General features: G+C 31.8%; 1 protein-coding gene across 2 annotated transcripts in view; it reads left to right on the top strand.

Annotated features, from left to right (window-relative positions):
- LOC106688634 (uncharacterized) overlaps window positions 1–11,641 on the top strand; it is a 24,961-nt gene that overhangs the window by 4,662 nt on the left and 8,658 nt on the right. Inside the window, exon 1 of one of the 2 annotated variants that reach the window (XM_067051174.1) lies at window positions 9,521–9,643. The exons of the other annotated variant lie outside the window; for it this stretch is intronic. The gene's annotated coding sequence lies outside the window, so the exon portion shown is untranslated. Of the gene's footprint in view, window positions 1–9,520; window positions 9,644–11,641 lie in introns of those variants that run through there. 2 annotated transcript variants of the gene reach the window in all.

Genomic DNA, 11,641 nt, shown 5'->3' with positions numbered 1-11,641 from the left:
ATATTTATATAAACAGATTATAATGGGGGTGGGTAGCTCATTGATAAGGCAATGGACCACTGACTACTATTTGTTTTACTGTAGCCGTTGAGTCAGGCCTGTGAGCCCTTCGGGGTCAACCCAGCCTCATTAATTGCGTAAATATTTCATGGTCGAGCATAGTTCTAACTAAATCACCTCCTTGTACAACCGTTGGTCTAGTACCGCACTCCTGACCCTTAACTGAGCTGTACAGATTTGATTTAATTTAAAACAGATTATATGATATTTATTTATAATATAGATGAAAACCACCCAAAAAGAAAACAAAAAACCTTATACTAAAATGCTTACAATTAGTCCTACTTTTACACGTCGTATTTCCTGACCAACAGTTTGACCTTCGTATATCTTATTCTGCCATTTAGCTGTGTCATCCTGTGTCGGATGTAATGTCTTCCACTTTGGAATGTGGAATGTATTGGACGATTGTCAAAACCTTTTATATTGTAAAAGTTTTATGGTGTTAGGTTACGATGATTTACGACCGAGTATCTCAATGCTGACTATTGATTACATCTTTGTTGTGAAACGAACGCACTCAGCTTTTTCAAAAATTATCCCCCTTTTTTATGAGTTTAAGGAAAAATATGTAAATATTATATTGTTTTTCAGTTCAATCTTGTATTATAAATATATAGTTACGATTTCTGATAGATAGATTATTTTAGTGCAGTTAAAGTGGCAGGGAATCAGTTCTTACTCATTGATATTTTTATCTTTATTTTCTAAATTGCCTTTGATATTAGTTAAATTTCATTTTCAATCTATATCTACCAAGATAAGGAAAGTTTCAGACTGTTATCCTGTAGATTACAGTTATCTGTTTTGATTTTATATATACAAACTTAATAAAGTCTTACCAAAAAAAAAACTCATTGAACATCTTCATTCGATATTTACGTTTTAAAGTCGTAATGTGCACTAACTATGTTTATAAAGAGTCAAAGGGAACATTTATTTTTCACTGAAGACAGTTTAATGAATCCTGTTATTTTTTCGTTATTTATAAATTATCGAATCCGTTTATACAATAGTAAACAGGTCTATTAGAAAATCAGAGTTATTAGGGTTTTCCCCAACAACGTTTCAGGAAATACCCTAACGGCAATGCCAGGATCTCAATTATTACTTCTAAAAACATAGGTATTGTAAAACTTTTATAAAACATACATCCAGGAGACGGTAGTATTGTCCCTTATCCATAGATGTCTGTTAAGAAGGAGTAAATATAAGGAGAAAACAAATATAAAATAGTAGAGTTATGTACATTTCATCACTGGAACAGCAATAGCTAAAATCCAATAATAAGTTTTGTATATCTATGTTATATAAAAACGTTTTTAGTGATCACTGTGTAATATTTTATTTTACATGTTATATGTATTGCGTTTAACTGATAAATAGAATAGGCACTAAATTGAAGTACAAACTTAAATTATGGGATAAAGACTTAAAAATTAACTTAAAAATAATACAATTTGCTCTACTGAATACACGTGAATTACAGTCATACAATTTGAGCTACCAGTAAAATTGCACAATTTCATGAACAGTTGTATAATTTATAAAATGGCGGTTGGCACACGCGATGCGACTCACCTAGTACTATTATCCTACGTTTCGTAGGACACCTAAATATTTTTTTCTGATTCCGAGGATGCTTTTTAAATCTATCTAGAACAGCGGTTCTCAAAGTTGAGTGTCCTAGCATATGCCAGGGATACCGCAAGCGAATGTCACTTTCTCAAAATATTAAAAATTAAATGTAAAGTTCATTTCAGCATTTATTTTTCCCTTTCTTTTCTTAAATCCCCTATATTCTGAACAACTTTAACAACTTTAAGGATAATTGAGGCAACATTTTTATATATTTTTTTAGCCAACAAAGGTGGTACAGATTTTTTTTTTAGCCCAAAAAGGGTGTTGGGGGTAAAAAAAGTTGAAGGACCACTGATCTATAAAACAATAAGTTGTAATCGATATAGAGATATTTCTATCTTAATATTACCTATATATACCCAACTTCATTGGGTTGCTACAAAGCATAGTTATTCAAATCTAATCGGAGAATTTTTTTAATCTTACAATATATAGGTATTACGAGTAAACAATATATAATAAGAGTATATGATTTTTTTTTTGTTTCTTCGCTTTGGTTCTTTTATCTCTTTATTATTTTTCATTATTTTATTTTTTCCTTCCTTCTATACTTTATTAATCTCTTTTTTTTTTTTTTTTTGTCCTTCCCTCTTTCTTCCTTTTCTATCCTTTTTTTTCTTTTTCCTATTTTCTCTTTCAACCCAATGTGACTTTCTTCTTTTTCCCCCCTCTTTAATATAAATAAAACACACTTAAAATACAAAATACAACTTATATTCATTTTAAATAAATATAGTATAAGCTCGTAATATATGTCATATAATTGAAAAAGAAATGTTTGACAAAAGTAGTGATTGTGAAGTAGTAAATATACATAGAAAAAATAACTAAATAACTAATTGATATAAAAAATTAACAAACATATATAAAATTAAAAATATATACAAAAATAATAAAATAACAATATATTTCTTCATCATTATTATTTTTAATTTAATTGTTTTATTCTTTTACTTCAGTGAGTACTTGTGTGATTAGTTACAATTTTTTCTTTCCTACTACTTCTGTTTATAATGTATGAAGGAGTATTTGAACACTAGTATTTAATGCCCTTAAATTGAGGAAGTTGGTACTACTCGTAATTCCCTTCAATAAAATAAATAATACAAAAAAATATATAAGATGACTCTCTGATATCAATATTTAGCTCAAGTTCAATACTTTATATATTAAAATCTTATCAATTTGGTTAAATATATTGTTCTTGAAACTCGTCAATTAACTTAGTGGTGTATTTTTTAGTAAAAAAATCATCGATATGTTGTTATAAAGACATTATATTTCAGAATAAGTAAATTAACAAGTATTTGAAAAAAAATTAGAACGAATGTTGAATTTATAGCATAACGAGCATCTTTTCAGTGGATTTTAGTCATATATCACTTAGCTTTCCGATAATATCGTTTCCTTTTATTTTTATTTTGTTTCTTTTTATGATGCAAATGGAATATAATAGCCGACACAATTCCGACGCCCACCAGGTTTGACTCATTAGAACACTAAAGGTAGAGGATCGACATTTGTTACTTTACTTACGAAACATTTGTTAGTATTATGGATTTGCGGCAAGTTTATAATACGTGTAGAATAAATATTTTCTAGAAGAATGTTCAAATCCTGTTCCTTAGATTCGGCAAGAAGATAACCACTGTTCTTATAAGTGGTCGAGGCAAGTTCATGACCGGACGTGGCGTGGGAATATTGTGTAGTGGGAGGGATACCACGTGGCATGGGCGTGGGTTGGTATACTTTGGCGTCAGTGAGTCAGAAATACTGTCTATGAGTTCAGGCGCTAGAATTAGTCGAGTATGCAAAACGAGGAAGCCAACAATTTCGCTTGGATTATTTGATCTAAAATTATGAAAAAAAACTGATAGTCTAGTACTAATGCTGAAAGATTGTTGACTATGGAAAATTTGAGTAACGAAATCTGGGTCATTCTCAAAAGAAAGGAAAATGGAAAGAACACAATTGTTGACTTATTACACAATAGGACTTAGTTTGGACTAGTCGACTAGTTTGGACTAAGAGGTAAACTAAAAGTCCTGACTCATAACAAGTTGGAAGAATAGGAAGGGTCACTAGAAGTATCCTTTTTTTTTTGTCAGTTTATCGTATATATCGTAGACGCTATGGTTTCTGGCGTTATATACTATTTATAGCTGATCAAATGTGTGTTAAGACCATTTTCTATCTGTTCAAATGTGTATTGTAGCTGAAGAATTGTTTTGATTAAACTTTTCGCCATCTCGCATAGTTTCCGAGTTAACCACACTCACAATTTGCTGATATAAAAAAAAAAAAAAGATTCACGATTTTTGCTTAATTACATTAACTCTAAAGCTTTTACAAAACATTCATTTGAAAGGGAGTAATAGTGCGCGATTTATCTTTAAGAATACATAATATTTATTATTAACCGTTCTAGAATCTGAGCAATCTTAAAGATTTTGCAATTAAATATTGTATATTTTTTGTATGTGTATATATAATAAAACCTTTACCACTACAACACACGGTCAGGGTTGCAGGACTTAGTTAGGAAGTACTGTTACTAGACCATGGAGGTGTTTCCGAACCCACAGGTTTGACTCACGTCTGCACAACCAAAATAATCAACTGTCACAATAAGATTGGAACCTGAGTCTTTAGAGTTAGTAGCACAGTGCCTTACTACAGGGCTAACCCATCCCTTATATATTTTTATGTATGGGACATAAGGAAATTACATTTATATATTATTGTTTTACTTGAATAGTGGTGCATCTCACAATTTTTTAATTTTATTTTGTGTGTCTTATTCCGTATATTGCACCGTAGGCTGTGGTTTCTTTGTGATAGTCGATATAGCTTCAGGGTGTAGGAGGTCAATAATACCGCATAGGAAACCACAGGCTAGGTCTTTGAAATATATCTAATCAAAAAATAATTTATTTTTTTTTTAGGCGTACTTAAGGAAAGTCATATTTTCTGATAAATATATATTTCTTTAAATTTAATATAGCTTGGTGTCAATGAGTTTTATAGTCGACATTCTGAATTTAATGGGTTAATAGAAGAGATTTTATTATAGAAGTTCTTAACGGTTGAGTTATAAATTGTTACGTAAACGTTCTCGTAATCAGTATATAATTAATGTCTATCGAAACAAAAATTCGAGCAAAAACCGTTTTAAAGAATTCATCATTGTCGTTGTATGAATCAATTCGTAAGAAAATAATATTAGTTTAAGTAATTTTATTTTTAATAATTTTTTCAAAATAAAAGTGCACAGTTATTTCGGGTCCTTGCAACAGATTTATCGTAGCACTCCATATTTTTCCTTAATATTTTGTACCGAAGATAATCGTAATAGATATGACTCAGATCTATGTTTCCTATGCACAGTTTATACTGATATCGATTTCACCTAGTTATTAGATGGTTAAAGTTGATCAGCAGTATCCAATTGTGGTGCGTGTTGTAACCACTTACTTTCCTCTACATCTTCTGGAGGATGAGACCCAGCAGCTCACTGTTTTTTTTTTTAATTTTTAATTTATCATTTAGTATCGAGTCTGGCACCCAGGGCTTCTATAAAAGATCCGTTAATTCCTACCTCTAACACATTTCCTCATTATCCGTTCTTATCTCTCCGACAGATTATTTCAAGTAAATCAAAACAGCGATTATTCATCCATCTTTCCTCAATCTTCTGGTGTACCTCAGGGTAGTATCCTTGGCCCTATCCTTTATACAGTATGCCGATGACACATGTCTGTTATCAGTGAATAATGACCATTCAATTTTATCCCTAACCCTACAATCCCACATCACCAACCCAGAAGAATGGCTCCAAAATTGGAGGGTTAAAATAAATTTCAATAAAGTCCACCAAATCAAATTTACCCTTCGTCGTAACCCATGACCTTTTGCCCAACAGTATGCTTTAATAATACACCACTTTTTCTTCTCGAACAGATTCGTTATTTAGGACTATATCTGGACAAACGGCTGATTTGGCATCTTCATAAAAGACTGACAAGACAGGAAACTACTCGTCGATTCTGACTAATACAACACTTTCCAGACAAACGGTCTAAACTTCTAATCCATTACAAAAGGCTGATCAATATTACTTACTATAATCAGGCCTATCTGAACATACCGAGATGAGCTTTGGGGCTCTACTAAATCATCTAATTCCTCTTGTACCAATATTTAAAGTCTAAAATCTTTAATGCCCCTTAATTTGTCACGATTCAAGTCACCCGTCAGAACCTAAATTTTGATCTTCTCCTCAAGAAGTGTTATTGGAGTTCTATCAATGGGTAGATTTTCCACATGTTTATTTAATGTCATTTTACCTCAACAGCAAATTTACTTATATATATTTTTATACATTTGTAAATAACAATAAATAAATTATTAAAAATAAAAAATTATCTAAAGTCTTGCAATATCACATTATAAGTATTGGTCCAAACAGATCTGGCGGCTGAAAACCGCACTGTTGGAAGTGTTTAAGCGACTTCATCCGAAAGTTATGTGCTCTCTTGGGTGGCACTTGGATTCATGTGCCTCAGGAGAGTTACGACCTTTCCAAAGGCTTTCGGTCACGGAAAGGAGTTGAGACGTCCAGTCCCGAGACGAACCGATTACTTTGCGGAATGGGACTTAGGCCGCGCACAACTACACCGTACGGTATTTAGGAACGAAGGCTGTTGCGTTAAAGCAACTGTATAACGTTTAAGAAGCGATATAGTGATGTTTATGGATGGATTTACTCTTGAACTTCAGCCGTGACCTAAATGAGCCGTGGTGATGATAAATCGTCGGGTCTCGAAATCGTTGCATAACATCTCGGATAGGAGATCCAAGTAGGTTAAATACCTGACAATAGGAATAGTTCTATTTTCTTCCCTGTTTTCTTGTAACTAAGAAGACTTAAAAGATGGTAGCCAAACTGAAGACCGAAATGAGCTATTATCTGCGCAGAGCTCATAAAAAACTATAAAATAGCTAATTATTTTACTTTTAGCGGTGGGATAGTGCACCTGCATCATACCCCTTAATGCTCTGAGCAATATAACTTTGAGAAAATTATTTGGACGAACTGTATTTGTTTTAGGAAAAGTCAATGTGTTCAGCAACATAGGTCTTTGAAATATATCTAATCAAAAAATGATTTATTTTTTTTTGAGACGTATATTGTATAGAAGTATCGAAGTATATTGTATAAAATATTTTGTGATATATATATATCTTCAAAATTAATATATTTGATGAGTTTTATAGTCGACATTCTAAATTTAATATTAATCCCAAAGGAGATATTTTATTCCCTTAATGCTCTGAGCAATATAACAATGAGAAAATTATTTGAACGAACTGTATTTGTTTTAGGAAAAGTCAGTATGTTCAACAACATAGCTCTAAGGCAACTAAAATTCATTTAAGATTTTTCTCGTCTAACATGTGTAAATAAATTGCATAAAAAAAAATTTAAAAACATTATCGGTAGAGAATAGGGGATTGGGACAATAGAGTTTTGGGACACTTAGACTGTGTTATTTATTATTCCATACCTACAATAAAAATTGAATGCAAACAAATCTAAATCTTCATGGAAATTGCAAAAATATAAGAACAGTAATATAAAAGTTCTTGGATTCCCCAAATGGTTCTAGAATGAGTCTTCAGAGCTTTACATGTTAACAAAGATTTTTTTTACAACACAATCATCACGTGATATATCGTTGGTCCCATTTATAACTGAAAGATGGGTTTTAGGCCAATCAGATTACAGTTCGTAAGATGCAGAAGCTGGAGTAGTTGTTTTTTCCCACATGTATATATGGCTAGGATTGTATTAAAAAAATAAATTAATTATGAGAGATAGTTGACCGTGGATGATGAATGAGGAGAAGATGGTTAGGGGTGCGGTCAATGAAAAACACAAATAAGTTAATCGAACTTATTTGTGTTTTTCATTGACCGCACCCCCTAAAAAATAAATACTTAGAAATATGACTTTGGAAGAACTTTTAGGTTCCATAAAACTTGGAGTTTCTAGGGATTGCTTATATGTAACAAAAAAAAATAATAAATTAAAAAAAAAACTTAAATTCTACTTCGAATGAGTACCCTACCTTAATATGTTCAAGTAATAATATCATACACTACTGTTATACTACTGTATACGTTGTTTTCCAAATAAATAAATAACTGACATATCATTGTACGTTGTATCCACCGTACGATTGATAAAGTCATTTTATCATTATATTGTTTATCTGATATTCTTTCATATTTTATGTTTTTTATCGTTTGTCATAACAGACAGAGTAATAATTCAAAATGAATTCGTGGCAGGGAGTTGCTTTGGCAAGAGGCTGACAGGGCGCAGTGTTGGGAAACCGTTAGTAAACAAAGAATCTCCTCTGACCTACATACACCTTCACACGCCTTCTAATTAGGTTTGATCATAATCTACCGCTTTCCCGTAAATATTTCACAATGTAGTATGAGTTCCTATCCAAAAAAAAAAACATTATTTATATATAAATAAAGTAAATTATAATATTGGTTAGTATGAGGGATTGAAATATCGGACCAAAAGATCAATACAGGTTGTAAAAAAAACAACAAAAAAAACAGGCGTTTCTTTGTTTTATTTGCCAGTTTTATCATGCACAGTAAATATCACAAAAAAACATTTGTAACTTATAAATTATAACGGCATAAAAGAATTACAAAAAAGTAAAGGAACACCATATATATTTAAATCCCGAAAAAGTTTAAATATTACTATTCAGTCTTTGGTCATAAATTTTTGAAATTTGATCTTTAAAACACAATGCATCGATTGTACTGTAAGCCTGGAACGTAATTTTGTCCAAAAAAAAACAACTGTTGGTTGAACTGTTAGCAATGCGCGATATACTCTTTCCAAGTATTTACCTCTAGATCACTTCTTCAAAATAATAGAAAATCCCTTATGGCTTTGGCTTAGTAACTGTGCTTAAAATTGTATCTTCATAGCAATTATATTGTTTCCTCTTTAAAAAATTTGTATCATGTTGCGTTTTTAAATTTGCATGGAGTTAAAACGTTGCTACGTTGGTTACCCTTGAACATATAGCGGAGACAATGATTTAAAAATCCAGTAAATACCGAAAAAATGGTATTTAAACTTGTGAATACTGGTAATTAGTATCTTAGTATACCGGTGTTGTAATCCTTAGTTGTTTATCCTTAGAATTAAAATTGACTTAGTTAAAACAATTGTTTTTCGATTTTTTCTTGATAAAAAAATTAGACCTTTTCATAAATTTGGTTGATTTTAAACTAAATTACCTAGTCAATGATTTATATATATGTATATAAGTATATATAAATATATATTTTTAAAAAGTAATCAAACCCGCCAACTAGGTATGATGAATTAGCACAAGATATGTGATCTTTTTAAAGTCTGCATTTTCAGAATTTAAAACCAGTGAATTGACCAGCTCTTCCTCACTTGAAATTGCAGGACATATAATAATAATTTTCTGAGTGGATATAATAAAAATAATTGTTAATATTTTGGTTAAAAACATCAAAATACAAATATGCTTTTTCTTGATTCCAAAGGATAAGTCTATATTATTACTGTTCTTATAAGTTAGGGTAAAAAATATAACTCTTTGATACTTCTACATATATATTTTGCCTCATGGCAACTTTTTTGTCTCTTCTTGCCTAATTTAGTTTATTGTTCTTATAATATTATCTCGTTGGTTCTACATCATTTTCTGTTCTACCAGCTCTCTCTCTGTTCCGCGCCAGCAACTGGCCATGAAAATCTCTGGTGTATACAGCCAGGTGAAAGTAGCGACCAACCATGTTAGTTGACATAACAGTAACTGTCTTCTTGCAAGGAAAGCTTCTCGTATTGTGTCAACCTGCCCTTACTCAGGTACATAACTTTTCCAGAAAAAAAAGTAATACAAATGTTTGTATTAAATCGGATTAAGTTATTTTATTTCGTTTAACTTGTTCCAAGCAGTTTATCGCTAGATTGACTTGTAAGTTAAGGGAGGCTAGAACAATTAGTCATTACTGACCTAGTAACTGGTACTTTAGTATAATTTCCTCTCAGATTTATCTCAGAAATGGACTATTCAGATCACACTCACGCCAAGAGATGGAGTTCTAAGCCTGCATATCCTTTCTAAATTATCTTAAGATTGTAAAATAAATACCTTTTTTTGGCATTCTGGCTATCTTCTATTACCAATCATTATCAAAATCCTCGAAAAACTCATTTTAATACGCCTATACCTCATCTTAGATTCCAATCATATAATTCCTGATCACCAGTTTGGATTCCAAATATCCCACTCTACTATCCAGCAATGCAATCGTGTGGTGGACGTAGTCTTCTTTGGAGCGCGGAAAGTACTGCTCGGGAGTCTTTTTCGATATAGAACAGGCTTTTGATCGAGTATGGCACCCGGAACTGCTTTACAAACTTCGTAAATTCCTACATTCTTCATACTTTCTCATCGATATTATTCCAAGTAAACCACAATGGTTCCTATTCATCCCTCTTTTCTCAGTCCGCTGGTGTTCCTCAAGGTAGTATCCTTCCTATCTACACCGTCTATACAGCTGACATTCCAACCAATTCTAACACTATCCTCACCAGGTTTGCCGATGACACATGTGTGCTCGCAGTTAATAATAACCCATTAATTGTATCCCAAACTCTCCAATCCCATATCACAGCCCTCGAAGAATTGTGTACCTTTAGTCGTAAACCTATCGACTGCCCTACAGTTTCATTTAATGATGTTACTCTTACCCCTGTCGAACAGATCCGCTACCTTGGACCACATTTGGACAAACGATTAACCTGGAATCCTCACACAAGACTGAAAAGACAGGAAACTGCCCGTCGATTTCGACTTTTACAGCACTTACTTGACAAACGGTCTAAACTTCCAACACATTACAAAAGACTGATCTACATGAATGTAATAAGGCTAATCTGGAGATACGGAGTTGAGCTTTGGTGCTCCACTAAACCTTCGAATTGCTCTCGTATCCAATCATTGCAATCCAAAATCCTTCGTAAAATTCTCAATGCTCCTTACTTTGTCACAAATAAAATCATACATAAAGACCTTAATGTTTCATATGTAACCGATCTAGCCCAAACCAGATATCACTACTTCCATTATAAAATCCCTAGCCACCCAAACCCACTAGTTTCTAACCTTGCTTCCTCTTCCATTCCTGATAATCCTACGAGGCGCCAGAAAAGAAGATGGCACGAAGCTAATGTAAAGCGTCATTAGAATGCTACCTATGGGTAGTTTCTCTGCACGCTTATAACACTCCAATTTAACTGAGATCAGATTTACTAAATGTATTATAATGTACAGTTGTAAATAGCGATAAATACATATTTAGAAAACTACAACAATATTTTGGCAATTGTGAGCAACCTTTTATCTATCTTCTTGAAAGAAGTTTGACTATATTACAGATTATAAAATATAGATATATCTTATTAAAATTATATTTTTTTTATTATTGCTATTTTATTAGATAATTACACATCTGGTATAGTTTTGGTCCGACTGTCGCTTTGTTTATCAATTATATTATTTTTAAAAGGAAGTTTTCAAATTCCTATTGAATAATTAGTAAAACAGACTTTCTTTATTATTTTTTATCAAGCTGTCATTCTAACTTGAACCTTTCGGGGTTTGAACTCCACATCTAAATATCCCTTTAAAATTATTCTTTTCTTATTAGTGTAGTACTCCTATTATCAATTTTTTACATAAAATTAATTTAATAAATTAATTCGAATATATTTTTCACCCGTATACCTTGATATATTCGACACCAGCGTTTTTCAAGAGTTGATGCAATTTATAATAATTAGTTACTCATAAATAATGTT

Source organism: Halyomorpha halys, unplaced genomic scaffold, assembly GCF_000696795.3.
Source record: "Halyomorpha halys isolate HHAL.00 unplaced genomic scaffold, Hhal_1.1 Scaffold1167.1, whole genome shotgun sequence".
NCBI lineage: Eukaryota > Metazoa > Arthropoda > Insecta > Hemiptera > Pentatomidae > Halyomorpha > Halyomorpha halys.
This window is presented reverse-complemented; position numbering and strand designations above follow the sequence as displayed.